General features: G+C 44.5%; 2 non-coding genes across 2 annotated transcripts; both read right to left on the bottom strand.

Moving 5' to 3' along the window:
* Positions 1 to 10,116: 10,116 nt before the first annotated feature.
* On the bottom strand, positions 10,117 to 10,190 carry TRNAT-AGU (transfer RNA threonine (anticodon AGU)). Its single transcript has one exon. It is a non-coding gene; the product is annotated as a tRNA-Thr (tRNA).
* A 631-nt stretch (positions 10,191 to 10,821) lies between these two features.
* TRNAI-AAU (transfer RNA isoleucine (anticodon AAU)) lies at positions 10,822 to 10,895 on the bottom strand. The gene has a single exon. It is a non-coding gene; the product is annotated as a tRNA-Ile (tRNA).
* Between the last annotated feature and the right edge of the window lie 14,863 nt (positions 10,896 to 25,758).

The raw sequence follows: 25,758 nt of genomic DNA, 5'->3' as shown, positions 1-25,758 counted from the left end.
AGGACTCAAGGAATGAGAAGGAAGGGAGGTAAAGAAGAGATGACGGCCAAATCTGAAGGAAATCATCCATGGAAAGAGCCTGCAGATCCGGCCTCCAACTGAAAAAGGAAGGAAAGTGGGAATTGAGGGGAGAAGCAAAAAGATCTATGAACATGTCGCCAAAGATGGAAATAAGATGATTGAACACTGAAGGGTGCAGCTGCCAATTGCTGGAATCGTGAAGATGTCTGGAATACCAGTCTGCAACTGTATTCAGATTGCCCAGTAGGTAAACTGCTCTGACTGAGATTTGTCGAGGAAGACAATATTCCCAGAGATGCTTTGCCAGGGTAGACAAAATCTTGGACCTGGTGCCTCCTAGATGGTTGATATATCTGACGGCGGTTAGGTTGTCCATCCTGAGAAGAATGGTGCAACTTACATGGTCCTTTGTAAAGGAGCGGATGACAAAGGAACCCGCAAGCATCTCTAAACTGTTTATGTGCAAGGACTCCTTCAGAGACCATGTGCCTCCAGTCGAAATCTGACCACATCTTGCGCCCCAACTTGGATTCTAATACAAGATCTGGACGGCAGAGAAGATAGTTCTTCTGTTCCAAGCATCTAGGTGAGTCAGCCACCATAGAAGCTCCTCTTTGGACTCAGAGTCTAGAACAAGTGGATCGGAATAGGCAAGGCCCCTGTGAAGATGGCGTATCTTCAGATGTTGGAGGCCGCGGTAGTGCAGAGGACCTGGGAAAATAGCTTGAGTAGAGGAAGCGAGAATTCCCACTAGATGAGCTAGAGTTCTGAGTGAGATGTGTGGAAGGGACAGAGATTGACGAATTTCTTTCTTGATGAAGGAGACTTTGTGCTGGGGAAGTTGAAGAATTGAAAGAGTAGTGTCTATGGGAAAGCAGAGAAATTCCAATTTTTGAGTTGGAACGACAGCTGATTTCTGAAAGTTGATGAGGAATCCCAATTTGAGTAGAAGATCTTGACAAAGATGTACACGAACAAGGAGAAGGTCTTTGTCTTGTGCCATCAGGTTAAAATCGTCTAGGTAAAGAATCAGACGAACACAGTGAGAGCTGAGAAAGGCCGCTACAGGCTTGAGAATCTTGGTGAAACACCAAGGGGCCGAAGAGAGACCGAAAGGAAGAACTTTGAATTGGTAGAAAGAGTTTTGCTGAAATTGAAGACATTTTCTGTGTGAGGGATGAATAGGTACCATGAGGTAAGCATCCTGAAGGTCTAATCTGACCAACCAGTCATTTTGAAGTAAAATATCCCTGAGGTGAAGGATAGTCTCCATCTTGAAATGTCGATAGACAACAAAATTGTTGAATTTTTTGAGGTTCAGAACTAGTCGAAACTTCAGATTTTTCTTTTGGACCAGGAAAATGGTAATGAGAAAACCCGAAGAGTCGAACTTAAATGGTTCTATGGCCTGTTTGGGGTGGAGAGACTGGACTTTGTTGTGGAGAAGTTGGTTTTCTTCTTGAGAAAAAACAAGGGGAAGAGGAAAAAGGTACTGACTTGGGGGTTGATAAAACTCTGAGAGGTAACCTTGAATGGATTGAATAATCGTGGGATCTGACGTGAGAAACAACCATGAATCTAGAAACAAAGCTAGTCTGCCTCCTCCCTGAGGAAGACCAGAATTGGAAACACTTACCGGAAATCTGCTCTCCTTGCTGACATAACCCCTGTTTCGATAACCTCTTGAACTGTGGGGGTAGAAGCGTGGCTTGTATCCTGTGTAGGTGTCAAGCTGATTCTGCTGGTTGTAGGAGTCTCGATTGGTATATTTACTTCTGAGGGAGCAGCCGGCAAAGCGACTCCTGCCTTTGCCGGCCCTGGCAAAAACCTGTGACGAAAATATCTTTTTAATAGAAAGACGAGCTATGTCCAGGGTGGCGAAGGTGGAGACGTACTTACCCAGTTCCTTTATGAAGGAGTCTCCAAATAACAGACCTTTAGCCGAAGGGCCCTCATCCTTAATGGCCAAAGATGCCAGTTTAGGATCGATCTTTAGAAGGAGACTCTTCCTTCTTTCAATAGACAATTGGGTTTTCGCATTCCCAAGCATACAAATAGTGCGTTGCGCCCCGTTAGAGAAAACCACAGGGTCTATTGGAGAATTTTCTATTTTGGCCTCCTCAGCCAAATCAAAAATCCTGGTGAGAGGTCCCACCACATCCAAAAGCTTATCTTGGCAACCTTGGCAACCCGACCAGACTCTATCCACACCTTCCTTAGGGTCTTTCCAAAATTTGGTAAAAAACATGAGCATATTTGGATCAATCACAGGGGTAGCAGTGACATTGTCGAGTAAAGAGGGACGGGGACATTCAGATTTGAGTTTATTCCTGGTAACCTTGTCTAGAGAGTGACGTAAGTAAAAAGAGACATAATCTGCCACATGGTCAGCAGGATACCATTACGTAGAGATTGGATGAACCATTAGGGCCTGAACTGTTGGTTTTGTTGATCACCACACCATGATGGGTAGGTGAAGCTACCAACTTCAAGGAACTGTTTTTTTAAGTTAATTCTTGAGAAAATAATATCTTTATTAATGCATGTTGCATTTGTTTCACTTTGGTCTTGATTAACACAGATAAATATTGTCTATTTTTCTAAAACTGGTGTGGTGTCCTTTTTTAGTATTTTCATTGTGTTACTGTGTGCTATGTGCAGATGCTTTACACATTGCTTCTGAGATAAGCCTAACTGCTAGTACCAGGCTACCAGGGGGATGAGCAGGGGTTATCTACGCGGGTATCTCCTTATCCTGATTAGATTAAGGGTCCCTACTTGGACAGGGTGCAAACCGACTGCCAACTAGAGACCCCATGTCTAACAGTAGCTAACTCTTCTGAAACCAGAAAAAAATCTAGACAGGTATACTTCAAGTGGGGATATGAAAAGTATGTATAGCCAGGATCCGAGGGTTTCACTGTTTCCCAAATATCAATCAGCCCATGCGTTTTCATTAGCTGAGTAAGAGCTTTTAGCACCTGGGGCTTCCTCCCTAGATACCACTTTGTAACCCCACCAAGTATGCTTACCTCTAGATTAATATTAAAGTCACCACATACTCTTAAATGCATTGGCCACTCCAATAGCCCCACAGTCGATTCCTCCCCTATCTTGATCTCATCAAAATTGGAACCAAAGCTGAAGCATAGAGTAAATCTTGTTTCCGCTACCCAACTTCTGAGAATCTCCCATGACCCATACTTATCCACCAGCCTTCGATTAGATGTAAGCTGGGCTTTCTTCATTCATATCACCACCCCCTATCAGTAATGCTTTGTGAGGTACCGGCAGCCAAGGAATACCCCCTAATTTGCAACAGATCCCTTTTTACCGAAGATTTTTGAGTTGCCTGCTAGCATATTAAATCCAGCCCCAAAGCACAGAGAAACTCGGCCACCTTTACCCTCTTATTCCTATCATTGAGCCTGCATACGTTAACTGTAAAATACATAACTTATCCTTATTAATCAAAGATGAATCATGTACCACTCCTCCTGGCAAACCAACCAATAAAACCAGCACTCCACCACTGAGTCACCCAGATTCTCTACATCATTATGCTCTATTTCCTTCCCTCCCTCTTGCCCCCTCTTCCTCTCTCCAGCCCTACCCCACAATCACTCTCATCCCCCTCCCACAGCTATCTCCCAATGCTCTCCCCTCTTCCCTGCCCTCACCCCCTATGTGAGGCAATCAGACCTTGCATGGTCTGCTATAGATGGTTGAGCTCCCCCTGGCCATCTCCGCAGAGTGTTTCCCACCAAATTGTGTCTATCCAGTCACAAAACATTTATCACTTCCATTTCATTGCACATACCAAAAATAAACTAGAATTGCATGTGCATCAAATATTGTAACCCCTAAATCCAACACCCTATCACAGTGTCAAAAAACAAAAAAACAAGGCAGTGCAACAGTTTAAGTCTTTATCTTCCCAGATTTCTTGCTTGCACTCCTTGCTCAGTTCAACTCCTTCCCGGGCCTGTAATTGTTTAGACCACGGTCATGGACCTAGCCTTAGTTGCAGCTCCTGCTTCCTCTACAACCTGGCTTCCTCCACCAGATGTCTGCTCCAGTTGCTCCATAACTGATGGACGCTGGAATACTGAATTATAGGTGGCGCTGTTTCTGGCTTCTAACCATGCGATCTCTTTCACACAGCTTTTGCTTTCAAACCTGCCAGCCCGCTTCCCAGCTTGTATTCTGGAACCATTATACCTTTCCATGTTTATTGCTGCGTGTTGGACCTGGCCCTTTTTGCAGGGTCATCCCCAAACTTTTTGCCTCCTTCCTCCTATTTTTCCTGACCAGTTTTTGTTGGCTTTTGAACTCTGAGCACTTTACCACTGCTAACCAGTGCTAAAGTGCATATGCTCTCTGTGTAAATTGTACTGTTACTTGGTTTATCCATGATTGGCATATTTGATTTACTAGTAAGTCCCTAGTAAAGTGCACTAGAGGTGCCCAGGGCCTGTAAATCAAATGCTATTAGTGGGCCTGCAGCACTGATAGTGACACCAACACTGTAATCATGTCTCAGACCTGCCACTGCAGTGTCTGTGTTTCCAGTTTTAAACTGTAAATTCAACTTGGCAAGTGTACCCGCTTGCCAGGCCTAACCCTTCCCTTTTTCTACACATAAGAAACCCCTAAGGTATGCCCTAGGTAGCCCCATGGGCAGGGTGCAGTGTATGGTTAAGGTAGGACATATACTAATTTATTTTATATGTACTGATAGTGAAATATCGCCAAATTCAGTTTTCACTGTTGCAAGGCCCATCTCCCTCATAGGTTAACCTGGGGGCTGCCTTTAAACATTATTAAAGCGTAGATTCACTTTGTTTTGAAAATGCCACTTTTAGAAAGTAGGCATTTTCTTTCTTGAACCATTTTTGTGACTCTGCCTGCTTGTGGATTCCCTGTCAGGGTTAGTTTGACAGTTAGGTTGTTTGCACCTCTCTCCAGACAGTGACACAAAGGGGGCTGGGGTGTAGCCTTCATATTCTGATGAGCCATCTGTTCTAGGAGGGAGGGGAGGAGTGGTCACTCGCACCTGAAAGGGCTGTGCATGTTCTCACACAATGCAGATTCCAACCCCCTGGTGTGTGTCTGAGGCCTTACCTGGGCAAGGCAGGATTTCACAAACAAGTGAGACTTTTCTTTGAAGTAAGCCTACTTCAAAGGCCAAAATGGGTATAAGAAGAGGACCCAAAACAACAGACTTTGGCACTTCTTAGGGTAGACACTCTACCTCAAAGACACTTCTGGACAAGAAACCTGCTGGTGAAGAATCCCTGAAACAGACCTGCCAAGAGGAACTGCCTGGCTGCCCAAAGGACTCACTGGGACTGCTTTTCTGGCAAGGACTGGTGCCTTGCTGTTGCCCTGCTGCCTTGCTGCTCCCTGTCTATGCTGAGAAGTGCTCTCCAAGGGTTTGGATAGAGGTTGCCTCCTGTTCCCTGAAGTCTCAGGACCAAAATGACTTCACTCCAACAACTGGGCTCCTTGTGCGGCAAAAATTCAACGCACAGCCTGCTAAACATGGCGCACAGCCTGCCACACGGTCAGAAATTCACCGCACGCTGAACTGGGATGATGAAGCGTGACTTCGCAAGGAGAAGATTGACGCAGCGACTGCGTTGCGACCAGAACTTCGACGCACGCCCACCGGATCGACGTATAGCTGACCCGGGACGACCGGCCCGAGTTCCAGAGAGAAATTGACGCAGCGTTTGTGACTTCACTCCGCAAGCCCGGAATTCCACGCTCAATCGCCGGGGCACCAGAAATCCCCGCAAACCGAAGAGGAACCAAGTCTGCATGCCGTAAATCAACACAAAACCTTCCCCTGCGTGGAAAATAACAACGCAAGTCGGTGTGCGAAAGGGTGAAACCGACGCACACCTCCCCGTTTTCCACACATCGCCCCTCCTCTGCGGTCCCTTGCGGAGATTTTGAACGCGAACCAGGTACTTTGTGCTTGCAAGAGAGCTTTATTGTTTTTAAGAGAACTTTACTTGTTTTTAAAAGACTTAAGACACTTTATATCACTTTTACAGTGATATCCTAACATCTACCTATTGTATGTTAATCGTTTTGACCTGCATCTTATTAGATAAATACAACAAGCACACCTGCCTGCTGTCCTGGGGGCCAGGATGCAAGGCAGCCGCTTGTTCCTGCCACCGCTCGCACTGCCCTAACCGCTTGCACCAGCAACTTTGGGCCCTATCTGTAATGCTGCCGAGAGCCGGGCCACGAGTAAATATTCAGCAATAATGCTTCAGCTCACACACTGCCCCAGCCTCCTGTGGGCTTCTCGTACTACAGCCTGAGGCACCATGAATCCCACACAGCCAGCTCTGTGAAGGCTAGTCAGGAGGAGCTCTATTCAGCTGTTTCAGCCGGCCGCTACCCTATGCCAATGTATTAGTTCCATGATCAGTCTGCTCCACCTGATGCAGAGCTCCCCCTGAGTGGTGTTGGGGTTTGAGATCTTTTTGCAGAGCCAAATCCTCACTGTTGAGGTGTCCATAGGCCTCCATTTGTTCCTCTTAAATAAGTTGGCTTCTTTGGCCTGTGTTGAGGACCCCATGACCTAGTACCTAGTAGCCGGAGGGGCTCCTACGTTCACAGTTTGGATCAAAGGATTGTTATCGCTCTCGCACCTGTTGGGGATCTCAAACCTTCCAAAATGGTTTGCTAGGGATTCCAACAGTAAAATGTACTCAATAGTTCTGATTCCTTTAAAGGTGGGGAGCTTTGACTTTTTAGAGCTTGCTCGGCTGAGATTAGTTTGAAAATATTTAGGAGGTCGTTCATTATTCCTTGTTCTTTAACAGTTCTTGTGATAATATGGGGATTTCTCAGACCCCTGATGTTAAAATTGCCTGTCAGCACGACCTAATGTATGGCATATTTGAGCAGTATAGTTTCAAGGCAGCTGCAGAGATCGTTAGTTGTGCTAAGTCTCTGAGCTTTTGTGAATTATGATACCAGTTTATCAGGAGTAAAAGTGTATTTTTGCGGCAGAGTGCTAGCCTGGTTGTCAGTGCCACTTATAAGGCCGGGGAGGCTTGGTTCAAAGGCATATGATGGCCTTAATTGTTTGCTTGATAAAAATTAAAAATACAACCAAACAGGTTTGCACATTTCACTGGTTTGAAGAGCTCATAATAGTCTTGTAGGACTGAAGGGCTAAGTGCCAATGTTTCTTGTAGGCATATTATGTCACTTCTGTTCAGCAGTGCAACTGCTGATTTGCTTGTCAAGATTGTCTTCCGGCCTTCCACGTTCCATGGTGTGATAACGACTGGTTCACCTCTATTTGTTTGAGGGTCAGTTCTCTATCCCTCCACTGATTAATTGGCGTAATATGATCAATCCTGTGGAACTAGAATCTTAGATCATTCAGATGTGCCATCCTATAATGATCTGTCATGGGATATCTACTGCAAAAAGAACAAATGATGGACTGAATGCTGAACAATGCAATTATTCACCCACAGTCAAACAAACCTGGGTTTAATCCATTTTTTTTTTTGCTCACCACGCCACCCCAGTTTGGACCCAGCTGTATGCAAATCAGGCTTGACCCTGCTCCCTATGGGAACAGTCAAACCCGAACTGCCAAGCCAGGTCCTCCTTGGACTGGAAACAAGTATCCTCGGACCGGTTTTCAGAGTATCACCCTTCATTAGGCAGGGTAACTTGAATCCAGTGCTCTCCAATGCTCCTGAATCCGTAACTTAAGACTGCGGTACGTGCTGTTAACATAAATCATATTTCAGCAACAGTCTGTTATAAAGATCTCAAATTGAGTGTTGCAGTTGATAAAGTGTTTAACTTTATGCACACGAGAGCTATTGTATTTAAACTCTTTAATCTTATTCTACCCATTTGTGCAATTGCAGCACGTATAAAATTCCAGGGATTTATCCGGTAGCCGTGTATCTTCAAGTTCTAATGACGTTACATAGCTGGGACATAAAAATCCCTAAGCGTGTGTCCTCTTTTATACACCACCATTGGATTTTTGCTTATTTTGCCCAGCACACCGGGAATCTCCAGCAGGAGATGCCAATGTTTCTTTAATACCTTAAAAATCCTATGACTACATAAGGTGTATCTTGTGACAAGTGCTAGTTTAGCTTGTTTCCATCTAGCCTCCCTGCCCTTAGCCATAAGAGTCCCCTCTCTCTCTGGGTACATTCTGTACTCTCCTTTCTGTTATACTAAGGGCCACATTTACAACAAAATGGTGCATCAATCACGATGCGCTATTGTGCTTGCCCAGCCCTGCGCTCTCCTAATGACACCATGGTAACGCTGTATTTACAATACAGCGCGCCATAGCACTCGTTAGCACAACTGCGTCAAAATTTCTGACCCAGTTGTGCCGCTTTGCTGGACTAGTACCAAACATTTTGGCGATAGTCCAGCAAAGTTTGGGGAGACCCATTTAAAACAGCCTAATGTCACTTTCACGCCTGACCTTGAGCAGGTGTTAAATAAATGACACTAGAATGATGCAGTGAAACTGTGTAAATGTCACTGTGCCATTCCTGCACGCCTCCTAGAGGGGAACGCCTCCCTTGGCACAAGTTTTACAAACTGGCGCAATGGTTTCATTGGGGCAGTTTATAAATATGGCAGGAGGTGGGGGACTTTTGTGCACCAAAAAAATAACTCTACTGTAGCGGAAGGAGCATGTAAATGAGTCCCTAAGCATTTTAGGATCGTAAAATTTGTCCAGGAAACATTTCTTTCCATCATTGATGTTCATCTTGAAATTATCTTAAAATGATCAAGTTCACTATATTTTCACGTTATACAGATCATTTCACCAAACAGGATATTTTTAATTACAGATTGTGCAGGTGGACTCGAACCATGCAATATGGAAGGTTGCCCTGGTGCTGCCTGTGCTGTGCCTGTTCTTGGGGCACTGAAGCTTGAATCCCCTCTGCCTGTTCTGTAACAGTGTCGGTAACTGAAGGTTACCCTGCTGCTGCCTGTACTGTGCCTGTTCTTGCGATGAGCAACTTGAACCTCTTCTGCCTGTTCTGTAACAGTCTCAGTAACTAAAGGTCACCCTGCTGCTGCCTGTGTTGTGCCTGTTGATTGAAGCTTTCATCACTGCTGCCTTACTGTGCTTTGATGTGAGTGAATGCTGGGGAAATCTCCTCACTGAAAAAAGTCAAACTGATTGGCTTTGTCAATGGGTCTTTGAAAGTCAAAAATATTCCAGTTGTTGGTACAATACATTCTCACTGTAACATGAAATAAAATCATATCGTTTATTTACCATGCATAGTTAATGAAAACCATTTGGTGACTGAAACAGCTCTCTAAAAGACCCCTGCTGGCAATAAAATACAACATAAAGTTCATCAGTCACATGTATAATTCTTGCATCTCTAGAGTAACAAAGTGTAGCACAAGTATTTCCCATAAGCCCATTGCCCAGCTGTCCCTACCCAAACTCGCTTGTGTTTCGATTAGATCATGTGCAATCATCGAGCAGTTGAAGTGCACGCTTGCAAAATACATATTAATTCAGCAATGCATCTAGAATGGTCGCTTCTAGTGCGAATGGCAGCGCAGATAAGGTGTTATTATTGTTTATTTGGCCACAGGTCAAAATCGCTTCTCAGTCCACCTCTGTCTTTTAAATGATGTAGAGCCGTCCAACACTTAAACTGCATATGGTGTTGAGCAGCAAAGAACTTATTTATCAGTAAAAGGGCCCATTAGTTCAAGCATGACGGGGCCTCCGAAACAGACGTTTGGATATAGATAGCCTCACAAATAACATGCAATAAATAACAATCCATGACTCAGAGCCAATGAACAGCCTACATCTATCAGTACATAGGACCCAGACTACATTGCTGCCAACTGAAACTCAATTGTTGCCATAGGCAGGTAGAATTTAACATTTAAAAAAAAAAAAAAAAAAAAAAGAGTTAATTAGCTTGGAAGAGGACTCATGGTATAATGCGTAATTATAAGAGCGTGGGTTTGCAGACTATCTATATGTTTTTTGTCAGTTTATTTTCTTTAATCTGTTTGAAAAATGCTTGAAAACTAAGGCACTGCTGAGATTCGAACTCAGGATCTCCTGTTTACTAGACAGGCGCTTTGACCAACTAAGCTACAGCGCCAACCCCATCGCTGACGTCACTGTGTCTTAGTCAGTGTTAAAAATGCCAGATGCTACAGCGTGTTCAATTGTTTAAAGCCTCCGTTTCTTTTCATCTGATCCCAACAAAAAGACGAGAGAAAAGCAGACTAAGGAATGAATGTGTGCGTAGCCCGCGTGTCCTCCCTACTCCTCACGTGACCCCTAGCAGCCCTGTCCAGTGCTTCACAGAGGTCCCTGACACGCACTGGGTAAAGCAAAGCCCCAGAGAGCTCCCAGAGATAGGAAAGTGGTTTAGACGTTCTACTCGCTACATTCTTTCCATCTCCAAAGATGACGTTAAGCTAACTTTCCCGGTATAGCCGAGGGACCCGCCACTCTCGGAAAGAAAGCGAGATTGTTTTGTCCATGCAGTCCCCGAAATAAAGAAAGCGTGAAGAAGTGCGGGTCGAGTGTACCTAGACAACACTGAGGATGGCGCTTCAGCAAGTGTCAGCTATAACTATTACAGCATCCTGTAATCGCTCACACTTTTATTTGGTAGAATAAAGAAAAATCTATTCTGTAAACTGCTACTTAAAAGGTCCTGCAGGATGTTTACGTGGTTTTCTAGTTCGTTAAACTGCAAAGGAAAAGTGGTAGTAATAGATTACTGGCCCGTACGGGGATCGAACCCGCGACCTTGGCGTTATTAGCACCACGCTCTAACCAACTGAGCTAACCGGCCATACCGCAACAGAGGCACATGCATTGGTAAATAGCTGTATACTGACAGAGCACAGGAGGCTCTGTTTACGGATTCCTTCAACAGACGTGGGATGAGTAATGCTTATGCCATCATCCTTTCCCTCAAGACATTTACGATGAGTAATGCTTATGCCATCATCCTTTCCCTCAAGACATTTATGTGCTCTGGCAATGCTAAGTAAATCCACAACTTCAAACAGAAGGAAGCTACAACTACATAACACCGACATTATATCAATAATTGTACTGAAGGCGACAGGCTATCAAGAACCACAAGAGCCCCAACTCCAGGGAAAATGGACTGAAAAGTAGAATCGCTCCATAGACCCCGTCCAAGTACTGTGCATATGCAATCTTATGCTACTTTGTTGTTTCCTGTTCTACAGGTTGTCCTCATGCTTCTCGAGCTCAATCTCTAGCACACACTATCATAAATTGTACTCTCCGTCCCTAGCCCTTCACTTCCCGTACCCTTTTCTCGGCACTCCTTCAACAACTCTTTTCGCGCCCAATACATTTTCATTGACTTTGAATACTTTTAGCACCTTTTTGGGGTCGAGCCTTCGCTAAAATGCGCGTGCGCATGCGTATCGCTTGTGAGACGCTGTAGTAGTTAGAAAAGGGATCGGAGCCCCGTCCATGTCACATCAGAGTCTTTCATTGGTTCGTGGGCTTGCTTTTTAAAGTCTACTTGCTTTCATTAGTGGAAGGCATGCATACGTCATGTCTTTTCCAGTGGTTAGCCCTCCTCGAGTGCAGCGACCAAGTACTGAAAACATACGAGGCTCGCTGTTTTCCATCAGGTTTGCGGACTACTTTTTCTCTTTTTTCACAGCATGATCTCGCTTGGCAGAAGTCTAGCGCTTTGCATGACATCACCCTGTTATATGGTTAATTGCACTTTTGCCGGTTATGCTAGCGCGCCTGGTCCTTAATAAGTAAACTTACAAGGGGATGCGTACAGGCTGATGAACTTTTTGGATCGCATGGAGTATCCTAGATATGTAGTAATTGATGATCATCAATTATCAATGTACGTATCAATAATCAATAAGCAAAACACTAATCATCAATCGATAATGTCAACATTTCATGAATAACCATAACTCAATTATACATTTTATCAATTTTATTTCCCTATTAGTTACAATACTAGTCCATTGATTAATTCAAACTTTATTTGATCAGCTCAGAATTAGTTAATTAGTGATCACAAATAAAATAATCTAATCACAACTTGAGAAAAACATATGCTGTAATGCTTCAGCATAAGCTAACACAGATTAATATATCAGCGTTAATGGCAGAGTTCAGTAATCAGTTTAATCAATCATTTGTCACTGTTCACGTCACCTAAAGGAACCTTACCTAACGTAGATTAGCATTTTCATGTGGGACTTCATGCAAAAATAATTTAGAACACCAATTTAGAAAACATATAGCTAAAAGAAAAACGTATTTAAACAGCGCAATTGGTACCTAGAAAGAAAGGCAAAAAAAAAATTAACAGTCACATTGTCATAGCTACCTATCCACAGAATAGATCAGCAACAAAGTCAGTCTTCGTCTTCAGGTCATCAATCTATCAGCAACGCATCAGGCTCTCAAGAGCACGAGCCCAATGACAGAATCTCAAATCGCATCTTCTGCCATCTAATATCTGCATCAGTTCTCCCCTCGTATCTCCGAAATGTTTATCTCTTGCCATGACTTTTTTAAAGGTTTTCCAGTCCATCCTCCTAATTCCTAATTGGTCAGTCAATCACCAGTTATTACCGTTACCAATAACCTTAATTTCACAAATCTATGAACTCTAATATTACGCCGTTCTCAGTTTGTTGATTGGTTCACTGTACGGTGTCCTCATCATCGGGTTCATTAGGTATTGAAAATGTTGCATCTTCTTCTCCAGTCAGTGCCTCTATTGTTCAAGTCCTGGGAAAGTACATTGAGTCTGTCTTACACCAGTATTGTTATATGTCTAGTTTCATCATCTCCTATCGGTACATTGCAGAAAATTCTAGTTAAGCAGATTTTATTAACATACGCGGTTCATGGTCAGTTCAACGCACCACCTTCTTTGTAGTGCTAGTAATTCAGCTTCTGCATGAGGCCTGGTAACTAGGCCTCAACTTCGGTTAAGTTAACTCTATAATATAATGCAAAACATAGGTTATACATCTCAATATGACATATTACTACGTTATTATTACTCTTTTTCACATTTTTTATCATTTTAGTACAAGTTCGTATAAGTTGGCTGTCACTCTCTGTGGACACATTTTCAATCGTGCACATTCATTTCTCTACATTTAAATTTTCTATCAATTTCCTGTTAGTCAAAACGCATACACATTCCTTAATCATTTCTAATTAGCATATCTGCTTCAACAGTCCCTCCTCTGATGACTAAATATGTTGTCACACCTTTCTTCACCATCATTGCTTTAATAATTCTGTCTCATCAGTATTTTGTCTTCTTCTCAAATCTTCTCTATGGATTCTTTCCCTATTTCTTTCTTCCCTCCTTTGATTATTTTGCGATTTTCTCAATTTTATCTTTTGACACAATTTACATGAACCCCATATTCCTAATATACAAGCAATCACAATTAATATTCTCTGTATGATTTTTAATAGTACCCCATTCCAAATTTGACTAAGCCAATTTCCCTCTGAAGCAAATCCTTTTCCAACCTTTTCTCAAACACCTGGTTATTTCAGTTCTTTTAAGTCCTTCCTTGAGTTTGTCAGGTTAGTGAGTAAGTCTCTTATCGCCCTATAATTATTCAGAATATATGAGCAACAATGCCTAGAATTAATCATCTCACAAACTCTGCTGTCTTTCGCTAAAAGAACGTCTAAAGCAAGCCTATTTTGAAGCTTCATAGCTCTATCCGCGGCTAAATCAGTATCTATAAGGAGTATTGCCCCTGTAAAGTTTGTCAGCATGTTATCCACAATAGTAGACAACTTTCGTATCTTGATGGAATTTAGGATGACTCCCACGGAAGGAATCACTGCACCAAAGTTATCTCCAACCACTGTAGAAGAGGTTACCCTCCTCTGCCGCTTATGGTGTAATTCAGTCAATTTCGGAAACTTTTTTAAGTCATCTATCTAAAATCTTTGGGAAAACTATCCCCAAATAACATGTCCCATACCATCCTCTGGAAAGACGGTAATAAGCATTTGGTCAAGAAATATAATAAATCCTGGGAATCGCAGGGTCCTGACCATTCAGCATAAAAGTTCACATACTCTGAAACAAAAACACATGCCTACATTCACTCGTTCCCACAAATAAAGTGTCAGTGTGTGATTTTGGCCTATATGTACAAAGTTTTCCTACATGTATGTAGTGATCTGAATTCCTGTCCATACACCAGCTGCACCAAATGGCCCTAGCGGATTTGTAAGCCTTGGAGGTACCAGGGGCCCTGGACTGTTGGATGAGTTTGAGAGCATCCTCTGAAATTCCTGGGGTTCTCCAGGTCGACCCGAAATCCTCAAAGCAATGAGGAACAAGGAGTTGTTGAGGATCAAGTGGTGTTGTCGACCTTGGGGATCTAAGAGGAGGTTGGGGAAATGAGGAAGCCAGACCGGACGGTCGGTTGTTAGTTCCAATAAAGTTGGATACCAAGGATGAGCTTGCCAAAATGGGGTTATGAGAACTAGTGTGGATTGTTGTCTGCGCGCTTGTGCAAGGACTCAAGGAATGAGAAGGAAGGGAGGTAAAGAAGAGATGACGGCCAAATCTGAAGGAAATCATCCATGGAAAGAGCCTGCAGATCCGGCCTCCAACTGAAAAAGGAAGGAAAGTGGGAATTGAGGGGAGAAGCAAAAAGATCTATGAACATGTCGCCAAAGATGGAAATAAGATGATTGAACACTGAAGGGTGCAGCTGCCAATTGCTGGAATCGTGAAGATGCCTGGAATACCAGTCTGCAACTGTATTCAGATTGCCCAGTAGGTAAACTGCTCTGACTGAGATTTGTCGAGGAAGACAATATTCCCAGAGATGCTTTGCCAGGGTAGACAAAATCTTGGACCTGGTGCCTCCTATATGGTTGATATATCTGACGGCGGTTAGGTTGTCCATCCTGAGAAGAATGGTGCAATTTACATGGTCCTTTGTAAAGGAGCGGATGACAAAGGAACCCGCAAGCATCTCTAAACTGTTTATGTGCAAGGACTCCTTCAGAGACCATGTGCCTCCAGTCTAAATCTGACCACATCTTGCGCCCCAACCGGTCCGACTTGCATTGGATTCTAATACAAGATCTGGACGGCAGAGAAGATAGTTCTTCTGTTCCAGGCATCTAGGTGAGTCAGCCACCATAGAAGCTCCTCTTTGGACTCAGAGTCTAGAACAAGTGGATCGGAATAGGCAAGGCCCCTGTGAAGATGGCGTATCTTCAGATGTTGGAGGCCGCGGTAGTGCAGAGGACCTGGGAAAATAGCTTGAGTAGAGGAAGCGAGAATTCCCACTAGATGAGCTAGAGTTCTGAGTGAGATGTGTGGAAGGGACAGAGATTGACGAATTTCTTTCTTGATGAAGGAGACTTTGTGCTGGGGAAGTTGAAGAATTGAAAGAGTAGCGTCTATGGGAAAGCAGAGAAATTCCCATTTTTGAGTTGGAACGACAGCTGATTTCTGAAAGTTGATGAGGAATCCCAATTTGAGTAGAAGATCTTGACAAAGATGTACACGAACAAGGAGAAGGTCTTTGTCTTGTGCCATCAGGTTAAAATCGTCTAGGTAAAGAATCAGACGAACACAGTGAGAGCTGAGAAAGGCCGCTACAGGCTTGAGAATCTTGGTGAAACACCAAGGGGCCGAAGAGAGACCGAAAGGAAGAACTTTGAATTGGTAGAAAGAGTTTTGCTGAAATTGAAGACATTTTCTGTGTGAGGGATGAATAGGTACCATGAGGTAAGCATCCTGAAGGTCTAATCTGACCAACCAGTCATTTTGAAGTAAAATATCCCTGAGGTGAAGGATAGTCTCCATCTTGAAATGTCGATAGACAACAAAATTGTTGAATTTTTTGAGGTTCAGAACTAGTCGAAACTTCAGATTTTTCTTTTGGACCAGGAAAATGGTAATGAGAAAACCCGAAGAGTCGAACTTAAATGGTTCTATGGCCTGTTTGGGGTGGGGAGACTGGACTTCGTTGTGGAGAAGTTGGTTTTCTTCTTGAGAAAAAACAAGGGGAAGAGGAAAAAGGTACTGACTTGGGGGTTGATAAAACTCTGAGAGGTAACATTGAATGGATTGAATAATCCTGGGATCTGACCTGAGAAACAACCATGAATCTAGAAACAAAGCTAGTCTGCCTCCTCCCTGAGGAAGACCAGAATTGGAAACACTTACCGGAAATCTGCTCTCCTTGCTGACATAACCCCTGTTTCGATAACCTCTTGAACTGTGGGGGTAAAAGCGTGGCTTGTATCCTGTGTAGGTGTCAAGCTGATTCTGCTGGTTGTAGGAGTCTCGATTGGTATATTTACTTCTGAGGGAGCAGCCGGCAAAGCGACTCCTGCCTTTGCCGGCCCTGGCAAAAACCTGTGACGAAAATATCTTTTTAATAGAAAGACGAGCTATGTCCAGGGTGGCGAAGGTGGAGACGTACTTACCCAGTTCCTTTATGAAGGAGTCTCCAAATAACAGACCTTTAGCCGAAGGGCCCTCATCCTTAATGGCCAAAGATGCCAGTTTAGGATCGATCTTTAGAAGGAGACTCTTCCTTCTTTCAATAGACAATTGGGTTTTCGCATTCCCAAGCATACAAATAGCACGTTGCGCCCCGTTAGAGAAAACCACAGGGTCGATTGGAGAATTTTCTATTTTGGCCTCCTCAGCCAAATCCAAAATCCTGGTGAGAGGTCCCACCAAATCCAAAAGCTTATCTTGGCAACCTTGGCAACCCGACCAGGCTCTATCCACACCTTCCTTAGGGTCTTTCCAAAATTTGGTAAAAAACATGAGCATATTTGGATCAATCACAGGGGTAGCAGTGACATTGTCGAGTAAAGAGGGACGGGGACATTCAGATTTGAGTTTATTCCTGGTAACCTTGTCTAGAGAGTGACGTAAGTAAAAAGAGACATAATCTGCCACATGGTCAGCAGGATACCATTACTTAGAGATTGGATGAACCATTAGGGAAGGGTCGAACATGGGTTCACCAGAGTGGTCTACCAAGACCTGAGGTCTACTTCAAAGGCAGAACGGGGTATGAGTAGTTGACCCAAATCCCCAGTCTTTTATACTCTTTCTGGATGAAGAGGAACCTCTGTCAAGGAGAAGAGCAGAAACGCTGGATGAAGAGTACTGCCTTTTTGCTGTGTTACTTTGCTGGATTGGCCTGCAGTGGCTGCTTCTGCCTTAAAAGAGAGCAAAGGGTGAACCTTGCTGTGCATCCTTCTTGAGGGAGTTCTCCAAGGGTTTGGAGTAGAGCTTGCCTCCTATTGGAAGTCTTAGGGACACTAAAGACTTCAGTTTCATCTGCCTACAGCACTGGAAACTGAGTGTTTTGTGCTGTTCAAGAAGAAAAAACACTGCGCCGCTGTCAACTACACTGCTGGCCTGCACCGTGACCTGCCGATGCTGCAAAGAGCAGCAGTGCCCAACTTCGCACTGCAACCCTGGCCTCACCAATGCCACCATCAGACGCCGCCACCGAGACGCTGCTTCCACCATGGCCTGTGGGCCCTGCACTCTGGCATCGCCTTCCTCACACCACAGCCTGGGCATCCCCGACTACTCTGCTACTGCTGACACCTGCACTGCTGCCTGCACCGTGGCCTGTAGACACTGCTTGTGAGGTACATGAAGCACCATCCCAACCCACACCGCAGCCCCGGTAAACCAACGCCAGCACCAGGCATCCCTCTCAGCACCATGACCTGTGGATGCCGCACTGAGCCCATCCCGCGCTGCACCGCCGACTTGGGCCTACCAACGACAGCGCTACAGCAACATGGTGCAGGTGATGCCTGCACCATGACCTGGTGAAAAAGTATGTCGACCCGCCCCACTTCACACTGCAGCCCTGTTCTCACCGACGCCGCTGGATGCCGTCACTGAGTCGCTGCCACCATCGTGACTTGTGGGCACCGCACCTCACATCGTCCTGCTTTGCACCACAGCACTGAAGCCATCCACACCAGCGCTCCTGACTTCATCAGCCCAAAGTTCCATCCACAACGTGTTCCACTTCAAGGGCCTGAAGACACGCCCGACCTCTGGAACCAACAACACAACACCAGCGACGCCACCCTCCGAATTTCAAGTCGAGGATCACGACGCCCTGCAATTCCAAAGGTACTGTTTGTGGATCTTACCGACACTGTAGCTGGCCCACGAAGCTGCAGCTGGCCTGAACTGTTGGTTTTGTTGATCACAACACCATGATGGCTCTAGGTGAAGCTACCAACTTCAAGGAACTGTTTTTTTAAGTTAATTCTTGAGAAAATAATATCTTTATTAATGCATGTTGCATTTGTTTCACTTTGGTCATGTTTTACACAGATAAATATTGTCTATTTTTCTAAAACTGGTGTGGTGTCCTTTTTTAGTATTTGCACTGTGTTACTGTGTGCTATGTGCAGATGCTTTACACATTGCTTCTGAGATAAGCCTAACTGCTAGTACCAGGCTACCAGGGGGATGAGCAGGGGTTATCTACGCGGGTATCTCCTTATCCTGATTAGATTAAGGGTCCCTACTTGGACAGGGTGCAAACCGACTGCCAACTAGAGACCCCATTTCTAACAGTAGCTAACTCTACTGAAACCAGAAAAAAATCTAGACAGGTATACTTCAAGTGGGGATATGAAAAGTATGTATAGCCAGGATCCGAGGGTTTCACTGTTTCCAAAATATCAATCAGCCAATGCGTTTTCATTAGCTGAGTAAGAGCTTTTAGCACCTGGGGCTTCCTCCCTAGATACCACTTTGTAACCCCACCAAGTATGCTTACCTCTAGATTAATATTAAAGTCACCACATACTATTAAATGCATTGGCCACTCCAATAGCCCCACAGTCGATTCCTCCCCTATCTTGATCTCATCAAAATTGGAACCAAAGCTGAAGCATAGAGTAAATCTTGTTTCCGCTACCCAACTTCTGAGAATCTCCCATGACCCATACTTATCCACCAGCCTTCGATTAGATGTAAGCTGGGCTTTCTTCATTCATATCACCACCCCCTATCAGTAATGCTTTGTGAGGTACCGGCAGCCAAGGAATACCCCCTAATTTGCAACAGATCCCTTTTTACCGAAGGATTTTGAGTTGCCTGCTAGCATATTAAATCCAGCCCCAAAGCACAGAGAAACTCGGCCACCTTTACCCTCTTATTCCTATCATTGAGCCTGCATACGTTAACTGTAAAATACATAACTTATCCTTATTAATCAAAGATGAATCATGTACCACTCCTCCTGGCAAACCAACCAATAAAACCAGCACTCCACGACTGAGTCACCCAGATTCTCTACATCATTATGCTCTATTTCCTTCCCTCCCTCTTGCCCCCTCTTCCTCTCTCCAGCCCTACCCCACAATCACTCTCATCCCCCTCCCACAGCTATCTCCCAATGCTCTCCCCTCTTCCCTGCCCTCACCCCCTATGTAAGGCAATCAGACCTTGCATGGTCTGCTATAGATGGTTGAGCTCCCCCTGGCCATCTCCGCAGAGTGTTTCCCACCAAATTGTGTCTATCCAGTCACAAAACATTTATCACTTCCATTTCATTGCACATACCAAAAATAAACTAGAATTGCATGTGCCTCAAATATTGTAACCCCTAAATCCAACCCCCTATCACAGTGTCAAAAAACAAAAAAACAAGGCAGTGCAACAGTTTAAGTCTTTATCTTCCCAGCTTTCTTGCTTGCACTCCTTGCTCAGTTCAACTCCTTCCCGGGCCTGTAATTGTTTAGACCACGGTCATGGACCTAGCCTTAGCTGCAGCTCCTGCTTCCTCTACAACCTGGCTTCCTCCGCCAGATGTCTGCTCCAGTTGCTCCATAACTGATGGACGCGGGAATACTGAATTATAGGTGGCGCTGTTTCTGGCTTCTAACCATGCGATCTCTTTCACACAGCTTTTGCTTTCAAACCTGCCAGCCCGCTTCCCAGCTTGTATTCTGGAACCATTATACCTTTCCATGTTTATTGCTGCATGTTGGACCTGGCCCTTTTTGCAGGGTCATCCCCAAACTTTTTGCCTCCTTCCTCCTATTTTTCCTGACCAGTTTTTGTTGGCTTTTGAACTCTGAGCACTTTACCACTGCTAACCAGTGCTAAAGTGCATATGCTCTCTGTGTAAATTGTACTGTTACTTGGTTTATCCATGATTGGCATATTTGATTTACTAGTAAGTCCCTAGTAAAGTGCACGAGAGGTGCCCAGGGCCTGTAAATCAAATGCTATTAGTGGGCCTGCAGCACTGATTGTGACACCAACACTGTAATCATGTCTCAGACCTGCCACTGCAGTGTCTGTGTTTCCAGTTTTAAACTGTAAATTCAACTTGGCAAGTGTACCCGCTTGCCAGGCCTAACCCTTCCCTTTTTCTACACATAAGAAACCCCTAAGGTATGCCCTAGGTAGCCCCATGGGCAGGGTGCAGTGTATGGTTAGGGTAGGACATATACTAATTTATTTTATATGTACTGATAGTGAAATATCGCCAAATTCAGTTTTCACTGTTGCAAGGCCCATCTCCCTCATAGGTTAACCTGGGGGCTGCCTTTAAACATTATTAAAGCGTAGATTCACTTTGTTTTGAAAATGCCACTTTTAGAAAGTAGGCATTTTCTTTCTTGAACCATTTTTGTGACTCTGCCTGCTTGTGGATTCCCTGTCAGGGTTAGTTTGACAGTTAGGTTGTTTGCACCTCTCTCCAGACAGTGACACAAAGGGGGCTGGGGTGTAGCCTTCATATTCTGATGAGCCATCTGTTCTAGGAGGGAGGGGAGGAGTGGTCACTCGCACCTGAAAGGGCTGTGCATGTTCTCACACAATGCAGATTCCAACCCCCTGGTGTGTGTCTGAGGCCTTACCTGGGCAAGGCAGGATTTCACAAACAAGTGAGACTTTTCTTTGAAGTAAGCCTACTTCAAAGGCCAAAATGGGTATAAGAAGAGGACCCAAAACAACAGACTTTGGACACTTCTTAGGGTAGACACTCTACCTCAAAGACACTTCTGGACAAGAAACCTGCTGGTGAAGAATCCCTGAAACAGACCTGCCAAGAGGAACTGCCTGGCTGCCCAAAGGACTCACTGGGACTGCTTTTCTGGCAAGGACTGATGCCTTGCTGTTGCCCTGCTGCCTTGCTGCTCCCTGGCTATGCTGAGAAGTGCTCTCCAAGGGTTTGGATAGAGCTTGCCTCCTGTTCCCTGAAGTCTCAGGACCAAAATGACTTCACTCCAACAACTGGGCTCCTTGTGCGGCAAAACTTCAACGCACAGCCAGCTAAAAATGGCGCACAGCCTGCCACACGGTCAGAAATTCACTGCACGCTGAACTGGGATGATGAAGCGTGACTTCGCAAGGAGAAGATTGACGCAGCGCCTGCGTTGCGACCAGAACTTCGACGCACGCCCACCGGATCGACGTATAGCTGACCCGGGACGACCGGCCCGAGTTCCAGAGAGAAATTGACGCAGCGTTTGTGACTTCACTCCGCAAGCCCGGAATTCCACGCTCAATCGCCGGGGCACCAGAAATCCCCGCAAACCGAAGAGGAACCAAGTCTGCATGCCGGAAATCAACACAAAACCTTCCCCTGCGTGGAAAATAACAACGCAAGTCGGTGTGCGAAAGGGTGAAACCGACGCACACCTCCCCGTTTTCCACACATCGCCCCTCCTCTGCGGTCCCTTGCGGAGATTTTGAACGAGAACCAGGTACTTTGTGCTTGCAAGAGACCTTTATTGTTTTTAAGAGAACTTTACTTGTTTTTAAAAGACTTAAGACACTTTATATCACTTTTACAGTGATATCCTAACATCTACCTATTGTATGTTAATCATTTTGACCTGCATCTTATTAGATAAATACAACAAGCACACCTGCCTGCTGTCCTGGGGGCCAGGATGCAAGGCAGGCGCTTGTTCCTGCCACCGCTCGCACTGCCCTAACCGCTTGCACCATCAACTTTGGGCCCTATCTGTAATGCTGCCGAGAGCCGGGCCACGAGTAAATATTCAGCAATAATGCTTCAGCTCACACACTGCCCCAGCCTCCTGTGGGCTTCTCGTACTACAGCCTGAGGCACCATGAATCCCACACAGCCAGCTCTGTGAAGGCTAGTCAGGAGGAGCTCTATTCAGCTGTTTCAGCCGGCCGCTACCCTATGCCAATGTATTAGTTCCATCATCAGTCTGCTCCACCTGATGCAGAGCTCCCCCTGAGTGGTTTGAGATCTTTTTGCAGAGCCAAATCCTCACTGTTGAGGTGTCCATAGGCCTCCATTTGTTCCTCTTAAATAAGTTGGCTTCTTTGGCTTGTGTTGAGGAACCCATGACCTAGTACCTAGTAGCCGGAGGGGCTCCTACGTTCACAGTTAGGATCAAAGGATTGTTATCGCTCTCGCACCTGTTGGGGATCTCAAACCTTCCAAAATGGTTTGCTAGGGATTCCAACAGTAAAATGTACTCAATAGTTCTGATTCCTTTAAAGGTGGGGAGCTTTGACTTTTTAGAGCTTGCTCGGCTGAGATTAGTTTGAAAATATTTAGGAGGTCGTTCATTATTCCTTGTTCTTTAACAGTTCTTGTGATAATATGGGGATTTCTCAGACCCCTGATGTTAAAATTGCCTGTCAGCACGACCTAATGTATGGCATATTTGAGCAGTATAGTTTCAAGGCAGCTGCAGAGATCGTTAGTTGTGCTAAGTCTCTGAGCTTTTGTGAATTATGGTACCAGTTTATCAGGAGTAAAAGTGTATTTTTGCGGCAGAGTGCTAGCCTGGTTGTCAGTGCCACTTATAAGGCCGGGGAGGCTTGGTTCAAAGGCTTTTGGTGGCCTTAATTGTTTGCTTGATAAAAATTTAAAATACAACCAAACAGGTTTGCACATTTCACTGGTTTGAAGAGCTCATAATAGTCTTGTAGGACTGAAGGGCTAAGTGCCAATGTTTCTTGTAGGCATATTATGTCACTTCTGTTCAGCAGTGCAACTGCTGATTTGCTTGTCAAGATTGTCTTCCGGCCTTCCACGTTCCATGGTGTGATAACGACTGGTTCACCTCTATTTGTTTGAGGGTCAGTTCTCTATCCCTCCACCGATTAATTGGCGTAATATGATCAATCCTGTGGAACTAGAATCTTAGATCATTCAGATGTGCCATCCTATAATGATCTGTCATGGGATATCTACTGCAAAAAGAACAAATGATGGACTGAATGCTGAAAAATGCAATTATTCACCCACAGTCAAACAAACCTGGGTTTAATCCATTTTTTTTTTTGCTCACCACGCCACCCCAGTTTGGACCCAGCTGTATGCAAATCAGGCTTGACCCTGCTCCCTATGGGAACAGTCAAACCCGAACTGCCCAGCCAGGTCCTCCTTGGACTGGAAACAAGTATCCTCGGACCGGTTTTCAGAGTATCACCCTTCATTAGGCAGGGTAACTTGAATCCAGTGCTCTCCAATGCTCCTGAATCCGTAACTTAAGACTTCGGTACGTGCTGTTAACATAAATCATATTTCAGCAACAGTCTGTTATAAAGATGTCAAATTGAGTGTTGCAGTTGATAAAGCGTTTAACTTTATGCACACGAGAGCTATTGTATTTAAACTCTTTAATCTTATCCTACCCGTGTGTGTAATTGCTGCACATATAAAATTCCAGGGATTTATCCGGTAGCCGTGTATCTTCAAGTTCTAATGACGTTACATAGCTAGGACATAAAAATCCCTAAGCGTGTGTCCTCTTTTATACACCACCATTGGATTTTTGCTTATTTTGCCCAGCACACTGGGAATCTCCAGCAGGAGATGCCAATGTTTCTTTAATACCTTAAAAATCCTATGACTACATAAGGTGTATCTTGTGACAAGTGCTAGTTTAGCTTGTTTCCATCTAGCCTCCCTGCCCTTAGCCATAAGAGTCCCCTCTCTCTCTGGGTACATTCTGTACTCTCCTTTCTGTTATACTAAGGGCCACATTTACAACAAAATGGTGCATCAATCACGATGCGCTATTGTGCTTGCCAAGCCCTGCGCTCTCCTAATGACACCATGGTAACGCTGTATTTACAACACAGCGCGCCATAGCACTCGTTAGCACAACTGCGTCAAAATTTCTGACCCAGTTGTGCCGCTTTGCTGGACTAGTACCAAACATTTTGGCGATAGTCCAGCAAAGTTTGGGGAGACCCATTTAAAACAGCCTAATGTCACTTTCACGCCTGACCTTGAGCAGGTGTTAAATAAATGACACTAGAATGATGCAGTGAAACTGTGTAAATGTCACTGTGCCATTCCTGCACGCCTCCTAGAGGGGAACGCCTCCCTTGTATACATTATACCTGGCACAGGTATAATGTGGCACAAGTTTTACAAACTGGCGCAATGGTTTCATTGGGGCAGGTTATAAATATGGCAGGAGGTGGGGGACTTTTGTGCACCAAAATAATAACTCTACGGTAGCGGAAGGAGCATGTAAATGAGTCCCTAAGCATTTTAGGATCGTAAAATTTGTCCAGGAAACATTTCTTTCCATCATTGATGTTCATCTTGAAATTATCTTAAAATGATCAAGTTCACTATATTTTCACGTTATACAGATCATTTCACCAAACAGGATATTTTTATTTACAGATTGTGCAGGTGGACTCGAACCATGCAATATGGAAGGTTGCCCTGGTGCTGCCTGTGCTGTGCCTGTTCTTGGGGCACTGAAGGTTGAATCTCCTCTGCCTGTTCTGTAAGTGTCACCTGCTGCTCCCAGCTGCTGCCTGTCCTGTTCCTGTTCTTCAGATAATTAACCTGAACCTCTTCTGCCTGTTCTGTAACAGTGTCGGTAACTGAAGGTTACCCTGCTGCTGCCTGTACTGTGCCTGTTCTTGCGATGAGCAACTTGAACCTCTTCTGCCTGTTCTGTAACAGCTCAGTAACTAAAGGTCACCCTGCTGCTGCCTGTGTTGTGCCTGTTGATTGAAGCTTTCATCACTGCTGCCTTACTGTGCTTTGATGTGAGTGAATGCTGGGGAAATCTTCTCACTGAACAAAGTCAAACTGATTGGCTTTGTCAATGGGTCTTTGAAAGTCAAAAATATTCCAGTTGTTGGTACAATACATTCTCACTGTAACATGAAATAAAATCATATCGTTTATTTACCATGCTTAGTTAATGAAAACCATTTGGTGACTGAAACAGCTCTCTAAAAGACCCCTGCTGGCAATAAAATACAACATGAAGTTCATCAGTCACATGTATAATTCTTGCATCTCTAGAGTAACAAAGTGTAGCACAAGTATTTCCCATAAGCCCATTGCCCAGCTGTCCCTACCCAAACTCGCTTGTGTTTCGATTAGATCATGTGCAATCATCGAGCAGTTAAAGTGCACGCTTGCAAAATACATATTAATTCAGCAATGCATCTAGAATGGTCGCTTCTAGTGCGAATGGCAGCGCAGATAAGGTGTTATTATTGTTTATTTGGCCACAGGTCAAAATCGCTTCTCAGTCCACCTCTGTCTTTTAAATGATGTAGAGCCGTCCAACACTTAAACTGCATATGGTGTTGAGCAGCAAAGAACTTATTTATCAGTAAAAGGGCCCATTAGTTCAAGCATGACGGGGCCTCC

This window comes from Pleurodeles waltl, chromosome 12 (genome assembly GCF_031143425.1).
Source record: "Pleurodeles waltl isolate 20211129_DDA chromosome 12, aPleWal1.hap1.20221129, whole genome shotgun sequence".
Lineage (NCBI taxonomy): Eukaryota > Metazoa > Chordata > Amphibia > Caudata > Salamandridae > Pleurodeles > Pleurodeles waltl.
This window is presented reverse-complemented; position numbering and strand designations above follow the sequence as displayed.